This window comes from Pleurodeles waltl, chromosome 11 (assembly GCF_031143425.1).
Source record: "Pleurodeles waltl isolate 20211129_DDA chromosome 11, aPleWal1.hap1.20221129, whole genome shotgun sequence".
NCBI lineage: Eukaryota > Metazoa > Chordata > Amphibia > Caudata > Salamandridae > Pleurodeles > Pleurodeles waltl.
Window position 1 is genome coordinate 834,740,057 of NC_090450.1, and position 14,828 is coordinate 834,754,884.

Below are 14,828 nucleotides of genomic sequence, written 5' to 3' on the forward strand. Positions count from 1 at the left end.
CTTTGGAGGTGTGGATCAGAAGTTTGTGTGTGATGTGCTTGCTGACTGGAAGCTGGTGTAGGGCTCTAAGGTGGGAGGAGATGCAGCTGTGTTCGGGGATGTCCAGAATGAGTCTGGCTGCTGCATTCTGGACTCATTGTGGTCTTGACTGAAGTCTCTTGGTGATGCCAGCATAGAGTGTGTTGCCATAGTCCAGTTTGCTGGTAAAGAGTGCATAGGAGACTGTCTTTCTTGTGTTACAGGGAATCTACTTGAAAATCTTCCACAGGAGTAGTAGGGTGTAAAGGCATGACAAAGAGATGTTGACTTGGCGGGTCATGGAGAGAGAGGAGTCCAGGAGGCTTCAAATGTGAAAGTGAGGAGGAAGGAGACCTCAAGCTAATTATTTTTTACCTTGTCAAATTGGAAGTAAAGACTACAGGTAATGATGGAAGTGGAATTGAAATTCAAATTACATTTGATAATCTAGAGAAACTATTTGAAAATGAACTATCCAAAAGGTTTGTGGATCTTTACTATGCCCACATAAGATAACCCGAACCCTGAAATGGGGAGGCAATTAAAAAAACCTGTTCAATGGAAATTATGCACATTTTTGTGAAATATGCAATCAGAGACAGGGCTAAATAACTGGAAGAGATAGAGAGATTAAAACATGATTTGATGAGTATGGTGTCTAAAGAAAGACTGACAAGCTTACTGACTAAGTTGGATAAACCTGAGAGGGAAATTACCAACAAAAAACAACTTACATTTGTCAGAGCCCATAAACATTATTAATCAGGGCATATTTTAATATTTCACAAGAAATATGATCATCTTTATAATGAAGGGAAAGCAGAATGTTTCTGCAAATTGAGGAAGAGGTCATCATTACTTCTGAGAGTGACGTTTCAGATAGTAATGCCTCGAATGCTTCAGAAACAACTCTTGCATGGTTTGAGCAAAGGAATTCAAGGAAGATTTGTTTTAAACAATTCCAGATATTAAATCAGAACAGGACAGAAGAAACAACAGAACAAAACTATTGAAGAGGCAGAGGCAAAGGTGCCGGAGGAAATAGGGCCTAAGGAAGATCCAGAAACAATTAAAGTTTGGACAACAAGACCCCAGTGGGAATAACATCAAGAATACAAGCAAAAGCACCATGAATGTGGTAAATCTCTCTAGCCATGTTCTAACTAAAGTAGGAATTGATCTACTTTCATTGGGACTATCTTTTTGTCCTTCTAAGAAGTTTGATTATGCACAGAGTAGGGTGGGTTTATTCCACCTTACTAGAAAGCTAAAACTTAACAAATGGTTTGATACTAGAGCTCCTGTTTTAAGAGATGTTCAAATGCCACCCCAAATTGGTGATGTTGACACCTTACATATATTATCATCTCTTGAGAACATCGAGTCGTATCATGAGGACCCTTATTTAAATTTACTTAATTTTGATTTCGATGCAGATCGGAGTTGTCCTAGTAATTTTAAACCGCATTCAACTACCTACAATTTCATGTGGAACAATCATTGTTTTTCTGAAAGGTGTTATTAAGGATTTGACAAGCATGAGAAACAAGAAACCTGAGAAGAAACATCTGACCCTCGATCAATTTGAAGCAATTGAAAATCATAAATAAGATCAAAAAGTGTTTATACGCCAGTCTGACAAGGGTGGAAATGTGGTTGTAGTATCAAAAGATAAATACTGAAAGTAAGACAGAATACAATTGGCTGACAGAGCATTTTATCAGCTGTCTAGCAAGGTGAAGTTCAGGGAGTTCCACCGCAACATCCATTCCTTTTAACACTGCCTCAGAGTTACTCTGGCAGTTTCCACCAAGCAAAAGTAAAGTCTGCTCTCTGACATCAGGAGCTGTCAAACATCCCCGCTGGCAGAAATCAGAGTTTTCATCTGGTTTCCTGCAAGCAAAAGTGCATGTAGGGAAACAGATGAAAACAGTGCTCCTGAAAGCAGAGATCTGCTATTTGAAACATCTCTCTGCTTGTGGGAACAATGCCAGCTCCCGCAGGACACAGGGAGCAAGCTAGGACAGTGGAGACCTTCAGTCTCCCCCATGGTCCTGTCTCTCTCTCTTTTCTTCCATAAAGGGATGGAAGATCGAGAGAGAGAGAGATTGTCATTGTAATGGTGTCTCCACACAATGACTTCAAATAGTAAGACTAGAAAGATGTTTGGTACAAATGTCATAGTTACATTTGGATGCAGAGCGGAACAGAGCCACTTCTGGCCTAATAATTAATGTCTTGTGCTGTCAGTCAGTAGGCTGAAGGTTCAATTCCTAGTATCACATGGCAGGGAGTTTGTTTATTTACTAAATGTTTTGACTGTTAAACCTTCCTAGTGATGGAACATTCACGCTTTTTTCCAATCACATGTGTGGGTTGACTGTCATAGGTATGTCTGAAAGCGTCACAGTACACAGTGATTATTCGCCTAAAGGTTAAGGTCACAGACCCTCACACTGAAAGTTGAGGATCCTTCTCCAGATGTGTCCGTGGTCATTTTCCTTCTTCACTTTCTTTTAAACTTCAAAAGCTTAAGGTTCATACTGAAAGGTGATCTCACTCTTTTTAATTGACAAATAAAAGTTATTTTTAATTTGGCCAGAAATATTTAATTCTAACTATACCATTTATCAAAGCTTAAACAACTCTCTATCTCTCTCCATCTCACTCGTTTACTCTCTCTCTCTCAAATTCTCTTTTTCAGTCTGTTTCTCTCACTCACACAACAACTCAGACTCTTACACTTACACTCAGAGATGCACTCAGACATTTACGCACCCACTCAAAAACCCACTCACACCCTCATGCACCCACTTACAGCTCTACTCAGACCCTCCCACACCCACTCACAGACCCACTCAGACACTCACACACCAACTTACAGACCCATTAAAACCCTCACACATCCATTCACAGACTCACTCAGACACTGATGTACCCACTCACAGACCCACTAGACACTGATGCACCCACTTTCACACCCAGCCAGACACTCTTACACCCACTCTCACACCCAGATATACCTTCTCACACCTATTCTCACACCCAGATTGACAGGCTGTGGACAACTCCAGATGTGCTCGGCCTTTAGCCGTGCCCAGCCTGGGTTTGGGTGGTTAAGGGCATTGGCTGTAGGCCGGACCTTGCGTCCAACCCCATGAGCACATGGCTGAAGGCCGTATGCAGTGAAGGTTGCATTGACATACAGGCCCTCATTATGTCATTGGTGTTAAAAACTGCCTACCGCCGCGGTGACCGCCACCAAAAGACCGTTGCTGCGGCTAACATCCGTCCGCTATAATATGACTCCAGTCAGATTTCTGCCATAAGAAGGGCGGAAATCTGGCTGTGGTCATGCTGGGGGATGGTGTTAAGGTGCCGCTGCTATCACCAGCAGCGCCACGTCAGTAGACCGCTGCCAGCCGTATTATGAGAAATAATACGGCCTGGCCGTGTTTTGCTGGCGGGTGCTGCTGGCAGTAGCAGCATCCCGTCCCGTCCCCTGCCAGAAGACCCCCTGGATTCAGGTAAGTCAGGTTTCCGACAGGAGAGGGGGCTGGTGGGTGTTGTGTGTGGGGGGTGCGTGCATGAGTGTGTGAGTGTGTGCATGAATGAGAATGTATGTGTAGTGTTTGCGTGTCTGTATGCATGTGTGAGAATGTGTGTAAGTATAGATATGTGAATGCATGTCTGCATATCAGTGTGACTGTGGTGCGGATGTGTGCATGACTGAATGGATGCTTGCATGTATAAATGCGGGTATGCCTGTGTGAGTGGGTGTGTGTTTGTGTGGTGCGTGTCTGCATGTGTGTGTGTAGGGGTGGGGGATTGGAAGGGGGAAGCATGGATGGAGGAGGGGTGGGGGGCGTCTTGGGAGCTGTTGTGGGGGAGGGGGCCTCCTATCAGTGACAGGGGAGAAATTCCCTGTCACTGATATGGCCTACCGCCATGGTTTTAAAACCATGACTGTAGGCATGGTCAAAATGCCTGAGGCGGAACAATAGCGGTCCCCAGGTTGGAGATTATTATCTCCAGCCCGGCGGCTGCTACCGCCATGGCGGTTGGAGTGGTACATTGGCAGGTTGGCTTAACCCAACCCGCCAATGTCATAATGTGCCTGTTTGCGGTCCTACCGTGACATTAACACCTACCGCCGGGGTCATAATGACCCCCAAAGTAATGAAAATTACTTTACGCTAACAAAAAAACTTTGGTTTTTAAAGTGAATTTCTATGGTTTTTTTTTAATTCTCTTTCCTAACTGTAATATCCCTGTAACCTTTGTTTTTCCAGTGAATTTCATTTTTTAAAATTTTAAGTACTATACGTTAACCCAACCATGGCCGTGCATGGCCTTCCAACGTGCGCAGAAGTGGTTGGCTATAGGTCCTGGCCTGCAGACAGGCCTAGAGGCACCTACCTTGGATCATGCACAGCCTTCACTCGTGCACAGGAGAGGTTGCCCGCAAGTTCTGGCTGGCAGCCAGACGATGTGCACTGTGCTTTGGCCCTGCACTGCTGGAGGTGGTTGCAGCTTTTCTGAATGTGAGAATAGGTGTGAAAAGATGTATCTGGGGGTGAAAGTGACTGTCAGATTGCCTATGTGTGAGAGTGCATATATCAGTGTTTTACTGGGTGCATCAGTGTCTGAGTGGGTCTGTGAGTGGGTGCAAGAAATTGATTGAAAGAGAGAAAGAGAGAAAAGAAGTGAGAGGGAAAGAGATAGAATTTTTTTAGGCTTTAATATCTCATATAATTAGAAAGAGATATTTATGTTCAATTTAATTAAACAAATGTATTTATGAAAATTAAATAAAAAAGGGAAATTAGTCCAGCTGGACTGGAACCCCAAAGCTCAGTTTGAAGGTCTGCGACCTTCACACTGAGCTATGGGGGTTGTGTTTTTAAAAAAAACATTTAAGCCCTTTATAGGCTTTCTGGGACCGCAGGGGTGACCTCCGGAGCTCCCCCGCAGTCCCTATTTACTTATCTATTTTTTTATTTATGTTTATATATATTATTTAAAAAACTAAATAATGAAAAGCCCTTACGGGCTACCTGACACTGCAGGGGAAGCCTTAAGAGTTCCCTGCAGTAGCATTGCTGAAGCAAGAACGGACCTGCTTTGACAGCAACTGCATAATTTCTGAAGCATTTAGGCCCTCAATACAACCCTGGCGGTCGGTGTTAAAGCGGTGGTCATACCGCCAACAGGCGGGCGGAAAACAAAATGGAATCAAGACCAAGGCAGAAACCGCCAACATAGACAGCCTCTTTAACACTCTGATCGCCACGGCAGTAGAGACAAACAGCTTGGCGGTCACCGCCAACAGACAGGCTGAAGACAAAATACCACCCACACTATTATGAGAGGCCAATCCGCCACCTTTTCCGGGGCGGAACCAACGCAAACAAAAACATGGAGGAAACAGGACTTGGAAGGGAAAACACTCACCTCTCCACACCCCACGAGGAACCAGGACGCCATGGAACCAGAACTCCAAATACTCCCTGCAATGGTATTCCTGCTCCTCTATAAGGAGCAACAAAGACGGCGGCGACGACCACGGTGAGTACTGCACCTACAACACAGGGGAGGGGGGAGGGAAAAGAGAGTGACACACACACGCAACACGCAACACCCCAACCCTCAACCACTACAACATACACACAAATACATGCTGCAACATTACATTTACATCCACCCACCCCCCTTCAAGAACGCAAGGACAAAAGGAAATGATTTGAACGATTGTAATCATGAAAAAAAGTAGTCAAAACTCGAAATACAGTATATACAATTATGTACACCAACTACACAAGTCTGGATAGTGCACCAATTATTGTCCGTGGACCACTGGGCCCAAAATGCATGGGCAAGGCCCACATTCGATACCAGACTTCAAATGGAGAGAACACTGCAGGGGCATCAGATCAAAAAGAAGCAGGCACCTCAGGGGGAAGGGAAGAGGGGGCAATTCAGCTGGATGAGTGCATAACGCCACTGCTCCACGAGGGGGCTGCATGCCGATTGATGTATCCTGGGGAATGCAAAGCCACAGTCTCTCAAGTCTCTCCAGTGGGTGGTTTGCCCACTGCTGTATCCTGGGGAGTGCAAAGTCACAGTCTCTCAAGTCTTTTCAGTGGGTGGTTTGCCCACTGCTGTATCCTGGGGAGTGCAAAGCCACAGTCTCTCAAGTCTCTCCAGTGGGTGGTTTGCCAACTGCTTTATCCTGGGGAGTGCAATCCACAGTCTCTCAAGTCTTTTCAGCGGGTGGTTTGCCCACTGCTGTATCCTGGGGATTGCAAAGCCACAGTCTCTCAAGTCTCTCCAGTGGGTGGTTTGTCCACTGCTTTATCCTGGGGAGTGCAAAGCAGCAGTCTCTCAAGTCTCTCCAGTGGGTGGTTTGCCCACTGCTGTATCCTGTGGAGTGCAAAGCCACAGTCTCTCAAGTCTCTTCAGTGCGTGGTTTGCCCACTGCTGTAACCTGGGGAGTGCAAAGCTACAGTCTCTCAAGTCTCTCCAGTGGGTGGTTTGCCCACTGCTGTATCATGGGGAGTGCAAAGCCACAGTCTCTCAAGTCTTTTCAGTGGGTGGTTTACCCACTGCTGTATTCTGGGGAGTCCAAAGCCACAGTCTCTCCAGTCTCTCCAGTGGGTGGTTTGCCCACTGCTGTATCCTGGGAAGTGCAAAACCACAGTCTCTCAGGTGGATACCTTTCTCCACTGGTTCTGGAGGGGGCTTCATGCCCAGAGTGCTCCATCCTGCCAAGGTCAGAGGTAGTGGATGTGATACTCCACTGGTTCTGGAGGGGGCTTTGTGCCCAGAGTGCTTCATCCTGCCAAGGACAGAGGTAGTGAATGCCTTTCTCCACTGGTTCTGGAGGGGGCTTTGTGCCCAGAGTGCTTCATCCTGCCAAGGACAGAGGTAGTGGATGTGATACTCCACTGGTTCTGGAGGGGGCTTTGTGTCCAAAGTGCTTCATCCTGCCAAGGACAGAGGTAGTGGATGCCTTTCTCCACTGGTTCTGGAGGGGGCTTTGTGCCCAGAGTGCTTCATCCTACCAAGGACAGAGGTAGTGGATGCTTTTCTCAACTGAAGGTGGTGCATCATGGAAGCTGCCCAGGCTCCTGGAACTGACCACCAGGCTCGGTCGACTGACCACTGGGGATGGCAGCCATGTCTGCAGTGGTGCCACTGGCTCAGGATGTCACGGGCCGCTGGTGGTGCTTGTGGCTGTGTCAGTAGCGGCAGTGGTGGCGGCAGGCTCTGTGGTATCGGTGCTGGTGACAGACTCTGTGGCAGTGGTGCTTGCAGCAGACTCTGTGGCATCCGTGCTGGTGGCAGACTCTGTGGCAGCGGTGCTTGCGGCGGACTCTGTGGCATCGGTGCTGGCGGCGGACTCTGTGGCAGCGGTGCTGGTGGCAGACTCTGTGGCAGCAGTGCTGGTGGCAGTGCTGGTGGCGGGCTCAGTGACTGCGGTGCAGGTGGCGGGCTCAGTGACTGCGGTGCTGGTGGCGGTGCATGTGGCGGTGCAGGAGGCGGTGCAGGTGGTGGTCTTCTCCGCTGCACCAGTTGGCGTCGACGTGGACAGAAGGTGTGACACGGGTCCCATAGTCGGTGCCACCATGCCCTCTCCTGACCTGCCCTTGATTTTCTGGCCCTTCCTCACCTTGGATGGTGGCGCAGCTGTCTTGCCACCATCCCCTTTTGTTTTCCCTGAGCCCTTGGTGGCAGGTGTTTTCGCCTTATCCCTCCGGGATGTGTGCAGCTTTTTAACTTTCGCAGTTGGAGGAATGTCCTTGCCCTCGCTACGTGGCACACTGGCTGCCCTGATGCTTGGTGCACTCCAAAAGCCCGCTGTTGCTGGGACCACTGTGCCCAGTGATGTGGTGGCTGAGGTGCTGGGTTGGGACCTGGAAAGCCTGGCCCTAGGGGACGGACGGGGGGTGGAGGCGTAGGGAAGAGGTCAATGTTAGACAGGAAACGTTTTTTAAACACACTGGGATGGGTAGATGGAGGGGATTTGGGAGTGGAGGAAGAGGTAGTAGTTGTAGGAGGTGTACGAATGCTGTATTTGGGTGAAGGTGCATGGGCTGGAGGATGTTGTAAGGTGGATGGCTGTTGGGTGGGTGTGTGCATGCGTTTGTGTACTTTTCGAGGTGGGCTCACAACACACTGGTAGAGGACACCTGGGATGTGTAAATGGTAGTGGGGGTGGTGAGTGCACGTGAGCGATGTGTGCTGATGGGCGTGCTGGTGATGGAGGTAGTGGCTGATGATGTAGTGCATGCAGGTGTGAGTGGAGATGAGACTGGGAGGGAGAAGGACGACGTGGAGAGGGGGACACAGTGGAGGCAGTGGATGTTGGTATGTCTGCATGGCAATGATGCTTGTGTGAGTGCCTGTGGGATGTGTGGTGCTTATGTTTGCCTGTGCCACCCTTGTGTGATGAGGTGTGTGCATGCTGGTCTGATGGTGTGCTTGGGATAGGCTGAGGTACAGGGGATGGGGTCTGTGTGGAGGAAGTTTGAGGGGGGATGCTGGACACAGGGACAATGGCTGCCATCAGTGCTGAGGCTAGAGCCTGAAATGCTCTCTTTTGGGCTGCCTGGCCAGAATGAATGCCCTCCAGGTATGCATTTTTTTGTTGCAAATGCCTCTCGACACCCTGGATGGCATTCAGAATGGTAGATTGCCCAACAGTGAGGGATCTCAGGAGGGGCAGGGCCTGAGGTGCCTGGGGCGAAGGAGATGCCCACCCTCCTGGGTGAGTGGCCACGGGACACACGCTGAGGGGCTGCTGAGAGGGCGGTGCTGGTATGGGGGGTGGCGGCTGTCCTTGTTGATAAAGGGGCACAGAGGGGCCCGCCACCGTAAGGGAGCTCCCATTAGAGGAGGATTCGCTGTTGCTGAAGTCACCTCCTGTCCCCGCCGTGGAGCTCCCCTCGCCCTCCGTCCCACTGGTGGCTTCAGACTCCATTGTTTCACCCTCCAGGGCCAAGTGGGATGTAGCTCCCTCCAGCTCCGGTGCCACTGCTCCTCTGCCTGATGATGCTATTGCACACAAGAACAGGGTGACCACAAAAAGGGTGGGGGAAAGACAGAAGAAAGACATGTTCAAGGCATGCAATACCATTACCGTTGGCGAACACTACAAACAGCCCTCTGCACTATGCCATGCACTTAGAGTTCCTAGCATAATCACAGGGCCATGGGGTACAAGGCCTATGCCTGATTGCTGCACAAATGGAAGTCACAGGATCCTGACTAGGTGTAGATGGCTTTTACCACTGGTGGGGTTGGGGTGCCACATAGCCTGGCTCACAAAGGGTCCTTGCCTACAAAGCTCGCCCTGGCCTAGGGTAACCCACTGCCCAGCTCCCCCACCCAGACACCTCGTAATGCACACAGAGTCAGATGGATGTGATGGTACTCACCCCTTGTGGCTGCTGGGATGCCCTCAAGCACCCATCTAACTCCGCATACGCCAACACCAGGATCTGGAACATCAGGGGGCTCATGGTGCGACGGGCACCCCTCCCACGTTGCGAGGCCATCCCCAGCTGGGCCTCTGCCGTCTTCTTGCTCCAACGGCGATGGACCTCCCATCTTTTACTGCAGTGGGTGCTCCATCTGTGGTGGACCCCCAGGGTCCAGATGTCCTTGGCGATGGCATGCCAAATATCCTTCTTCTGGTGGGTGCTGACCTAGAGGAATAGTACAGGGGAAAAGGAAACATTTTAACCGTCCAGACGTCACAGTCATTGGCCCACGTTCCCACCCTTGCCCTGACGCACATACACTCACCGTCCGCACATGCAGGCCTCAGTCCCCCCCCATGTATCTTCCATCCACACCACTCCAAACAGGCATTGCCCAGGCAGCATGCTCACAATGTACTCACCTGTTTGTCTGGAAGACCGTAGAGAAGCGTGTATTGGGGGAGGACCCCATCCACTAACTTCTGCAACTCCTCTGAAGTGAAGGCAGAGGCCCTTTCCCCAGACACATGAGCCATTGCCGCTTCCACGCTGAGGTCACAGCAGCACTTGCAGTGTAGGTCCTCTCCTGTCGAAGGTCAAGTATCAAGTGAGTGAACAGACAGAAAATGGCAGTCACGACAGAGCAATTACCTCATATCCCCTTGTCCCATCTTACAGGTCAGGCAGCCACCATTTCAGGGGGCCACATGGCACTAATAATAACTGCGTTACACCTATCTAGGCCTTGCATACACACAGTAACAGGCACATTGCGGATTTACAAATGTTTGCTACTGACATTTAGTTATACCTCAGTGTTGGCTGACTCTCTGCTCGCTGTTCTCCTCCATAGGGCACGTCCGCTGGGGCAGGTGGTGAGATGGCGGCATCCTCTGGTGTACAGACTGCTGGTGGACCTGTTGACAATGGAAGAGAGACACGTAATAGTCACCTACAGACTTGATCGTGCTACAATCCAGGAACTGTGTACCCAGTTGGAGCCAGATCTGATGTCAGCAATCTGCCATCCCACAAGAATCCCCCCTCTAGTGCAGGTTCTGTCAGTACTTCTATGCCCTGGGACATATCCCCAACATCATAGGTGCCAATGATGGGACACATGTGGCCTTGGTACCCCCTGCAGGAGTGAACAGGTGTACAGAAACTGGAAGAGCTACCATTCAATGAATGTGCAGATGGTGTGTTTGGCCGGTCAGTACATCTTCCATGTGAATGCCAAGTTTCCTGGCTCAGTGCATGATGCTTACATTCTGAGGAATAGCAGCATCCCTTATGTGATGGGGCAACTCCAGAGGCACTGTGTGTGGCTAATAGGTGAGGACAAGGACCCTATACCCTGCGAATAGTTGTCTGGGTCTGGGGTTGTCCCTAAGGGCTAGTGTGTGTCTAACAGTTGTCCCTTGACATTTGCAGGTGACTCTGGTTACCACAACCTGTCATGACTACTGACCACAGTGAGAAATCCCAAGACAAGGGCAGAGGAACGCTACAATGAGGCACATCGGCGAACTAGGAGAGTGATCGAAAGGACCTTCAGCCGCCTGAAGGCCAAGTTCCGGTGCCTCCATATGACAGGTGGTTCTCTCTACTACTCACCAAAGAAGGTGTGCCAGATCATCGTGGCCTGCTGTATGCTGCACAACCTGGCATTGCGACGACAGCTGCCTTTTCTGCAGGAGGATGGTCCAGAAGGAGGTCTTGTGGCAGCTGTGCAGCCTGTGGACAGTGAAGAAGAGGAGGCAGAAGAAGAGGATATCGATAACAGAAACAACGTTATCCAGCAATACTTCCAGTGAGACACAGTAAGAAGATGTCACTGCCTCACACCTCTCATACAGTTGTTAGACCTACCATAAGTCAGTCACTTTCACCGAGTGTATGGACCTTGACTTGTCACTTTGCTTTTCCATTTCACAGATGTGGGTCCCACTGTGTGACCTCTGCTATATTACCTCATGGACTAGAAAAGTGTTACATCGGTATGCTGACAATACAATCAACATTGCTATATTCCATAGTTATTGCAAATATACATTTGTGAAAGCACAGACTGACTCCAGCTTGTTTTGTGATTCAAGGGTGTTTATTTCAGTGCAAAATAGTGGAGGGGTTGTAAAATGGGCAGGGGTGATGGTGGAGGAATGTCCATGGCAGAGCCCAGTCTATTTGTTTCACAGGTGCATTGTCCAAAGGGGCATAGGAAGTAGAGCGAGGGCAGTTGATGGATGGAAGGGGGATGAAGTGGGAAAGAGTGATGACATTCAGGGGGGTCTCATTTCCTGGCGGGGGTCTTGGCATTGTTCTCTGTCTTTGTCCTGGATCTCAGGGACCGTTTGTGGGGTGGTTCTCCTTCTACAGGGGGTGAGGTGCTGGTGTTGTGGTCATGTGGCGGTGGCTCCTGTCCACTAGCGTCGGTGGAGGTGGTGGGCTGTTCATCATCCAGGCTAGTGTCAGGTGCCCCTTGTTGTTCCACAGTGTCTCTCCTGGTGTTCAGAAGGACCTTCAGCACCCCTACAATGGTGACCAGGATGGTGTTGATGGACCTAAGTTCCTCCCTGATCCCCAGATAGTGTTCCTCCTCCAGCCGCTGGGTCTCCTGAAACTTGGCCAGTACCGTTGCCATTGTCTCCTGGGAATGATGGTACGCTCCCATGATGTTGGAGAGGGCCTCGTGGAGAGTGGGTTCCCTGGGCCTGTCCTCCCCCGGTGCACAGTAGTCCTCCCAGTTCCCCTTTTATCCTGTGCCTCTGTCCCCTGAACCGTGTGCCCACTGCCACTGCCCCCAGGTCCCTGATGTTCTTGGGTTGGTGGGTTTGCCTGGGTTCCCTGTAGTGGTGGACACACTGCTGCTTGACGTGTCCTGGGGACAGAGGGATGGGCCCGCTGGGTGGGTGCTGTGCTGGTGCTTCGAGAGGGGGAGGCTCTGTGGTGGCTTGTGCCCGACAGTCCTGATGTCCCAGATGGGCTGGGCTGGTCATCTTGATCCAGTTGGACAGAGCTGCTGTCAACACTGTGGGCCTCTTCTGTGGGTGGAGTGGACATGTCTGGAACCTACTGTGCGGTGATGTTGGGTAGGGGTCCTGCAGGGGTTTAAAGGCATGATTATTGCATCTGGGCCTGCCCTCGTGTGCAATGGGTGAGTGACCCTGTACTCCAGTACTTGCATTCTTGTGTAGGACCTTGTGTGATTATTGGTTTGAGGATCTGTGTGAGTATCTGTAGTGGACATGCTTTGGTGATGGGTGTCCATGCTTTGGTGTTGCATGCAGGGCTAGGTGTTGGAATGTGTGGGTTGTGATAGTGGGACATTTGTGAGGTGTTGGACTGATGAGGGTGAGGGTGAGGGTGGGGTATGTGATAGCATGCAGGTAGGGTGGGGGATGTAATAGTTAAGATTTGACTTACCAGAGTCCATTCCTCCTGCTACTCCTTCGAGGCCCTCAGGATGCAGTATAGCCAAGATCTGCTCCTCCCATGTTGTTAGTTGTGGGGGAGGAGGTGGGGGTCCACCTCCAGTACTCTGAACTGCAATCTAGTGTCTTGAGACCACGGAACGCACCTTCCCTTGTAGGGCGTTCCACCTCTTTCTGATGTAATCCCTAGTTCTTGGATGCTGTCCCACTGCTTTGACCCTTTCTACGAGTCTGCGCCGTGGCTCCATCTTCCTAGCTATGGAGGTGTGCTGCACCTGTGATCCAAATAGCTGTGGCTCTACCCAGACGATTTCCTCCACCATGACCCTGAACTCCTCCTCAGAGAACCTGGGGTGTCTTTGCGGTGCCATGGTGTGGGTGATGTGTGAGGTGGTGTGTGTTGTGATGTGTGAGGGGATGTGTTTGTGTGTGTTGTCTGAGGTGCGTGGATGTTGTGTGAGTGATGGTGTTGTCTGCCTGTGGATGCTAGTGTTGTTGATCTCTCTCTCTCTGGGCTTCTTTCTCAATTTTTGTTGTGGGGGTTTGTGGGTGATGTGGGTGTGTGTTTTATATTGTATTGAGTGTGTGGGAATGGTGTGCGTATGTGTATCAGGTGTGTGTAATTTGAATTGTCCAATGTGGTTGTGTTTTGTAAATGTGTGTGTATTTTGAGCGCAGCTGTGTGTACCGCCAATGGAATGCTGCGGTTGAAAGACCGCCTCATGGATCCGTGGGTCGTGATAGTGTGGGCATCTTCCTGTTGGCGTGACGGTGGAGGTTTTGTTACTGCCAGTTTATCACTGACCTTTGGTGTGGCGGACTTGTGTTGGTGTCTGGATTTTGACGGATTCCGGCCTGTGGGTCGTAATAGCTGTAGCGGAATTCCGCCGCCTCAGCAGTGTGTTGGCAGTCATCTGCACGGCGGTAAGCGGGATTTACCTCCAATTTTGTAATGAGGGCCTTAATCTCTGCACGTGCAGGGGACAGAATGGAAGGTCTGCTGTGTGACAGCGGGACCTGCTTTTAAGTGTTTGCTGTGGCTTGGGCACCCCTGAACATAGCAGGAGCTAGCCCTGGGGGTTGGCGGTCCCGAGGGCCATCGGTGGCTCCCCACTACCCCTGGGACCACCACCTACCTGGGGCTAAGTTCCTGTTGGAGGGGGGGCATGCAGCCCCTGCTAACAATACAGTGTTGCCCCGTCGATGACGGTCCCCATAGCAGCAGAGGGGGCACATGGCCCCCACAAATAAAATACATTTTCCCCAAGGTGTGGTTGTTCCCTTGGTGTGGGTGTCATGCACCCCCCAAGAGTATATTGTTGACCCATGGGGTGGTGGTCCTCAGGGCATGGGGGAACACATAGGCCTCCCACACTATATTACATAAATGCCACGAGGAGGTGGTGGTCCCCAAGGCAGCGGGAGGGGGCCGAGTGACCCCGCATATCAAAACAAAACCCCAGGGAGGTGGAGGTACCCAGGGTAGTGGGGGGTCCACAAGCCCCCCTCTATACAAGTCATAAGCCCTGGGGAGGTGGTGGTCCTGGGGGCAGCAGAAGGGGGCTGAGTGCTCCCTGCATATCAAAACAAAGCCCTGGGAAGGTGGCGGTCCCCAGGGCAATAGGGAGACCATAGCCCCTTAAATACAAATAAATAGGCCCCAGGGCATTGTGAGTCCGCTTGTAAAAATGTATTAAAAAGCTTAATAGCCATGGGCATCCCTTTGGGACCCCACCACTAGAGGTAATGTGTCAGAGTTTTTTTTTTTGGGACTTGCCATCAGTCAAGTTCCAAGGTGGCTGACAACCATTCCATGACTTCTGTTGTTGAAGTGTCATCAGCCATTCAGATATCTGCACAAGATCGGGAGGGGTCGCGAATCCTTTGCGTC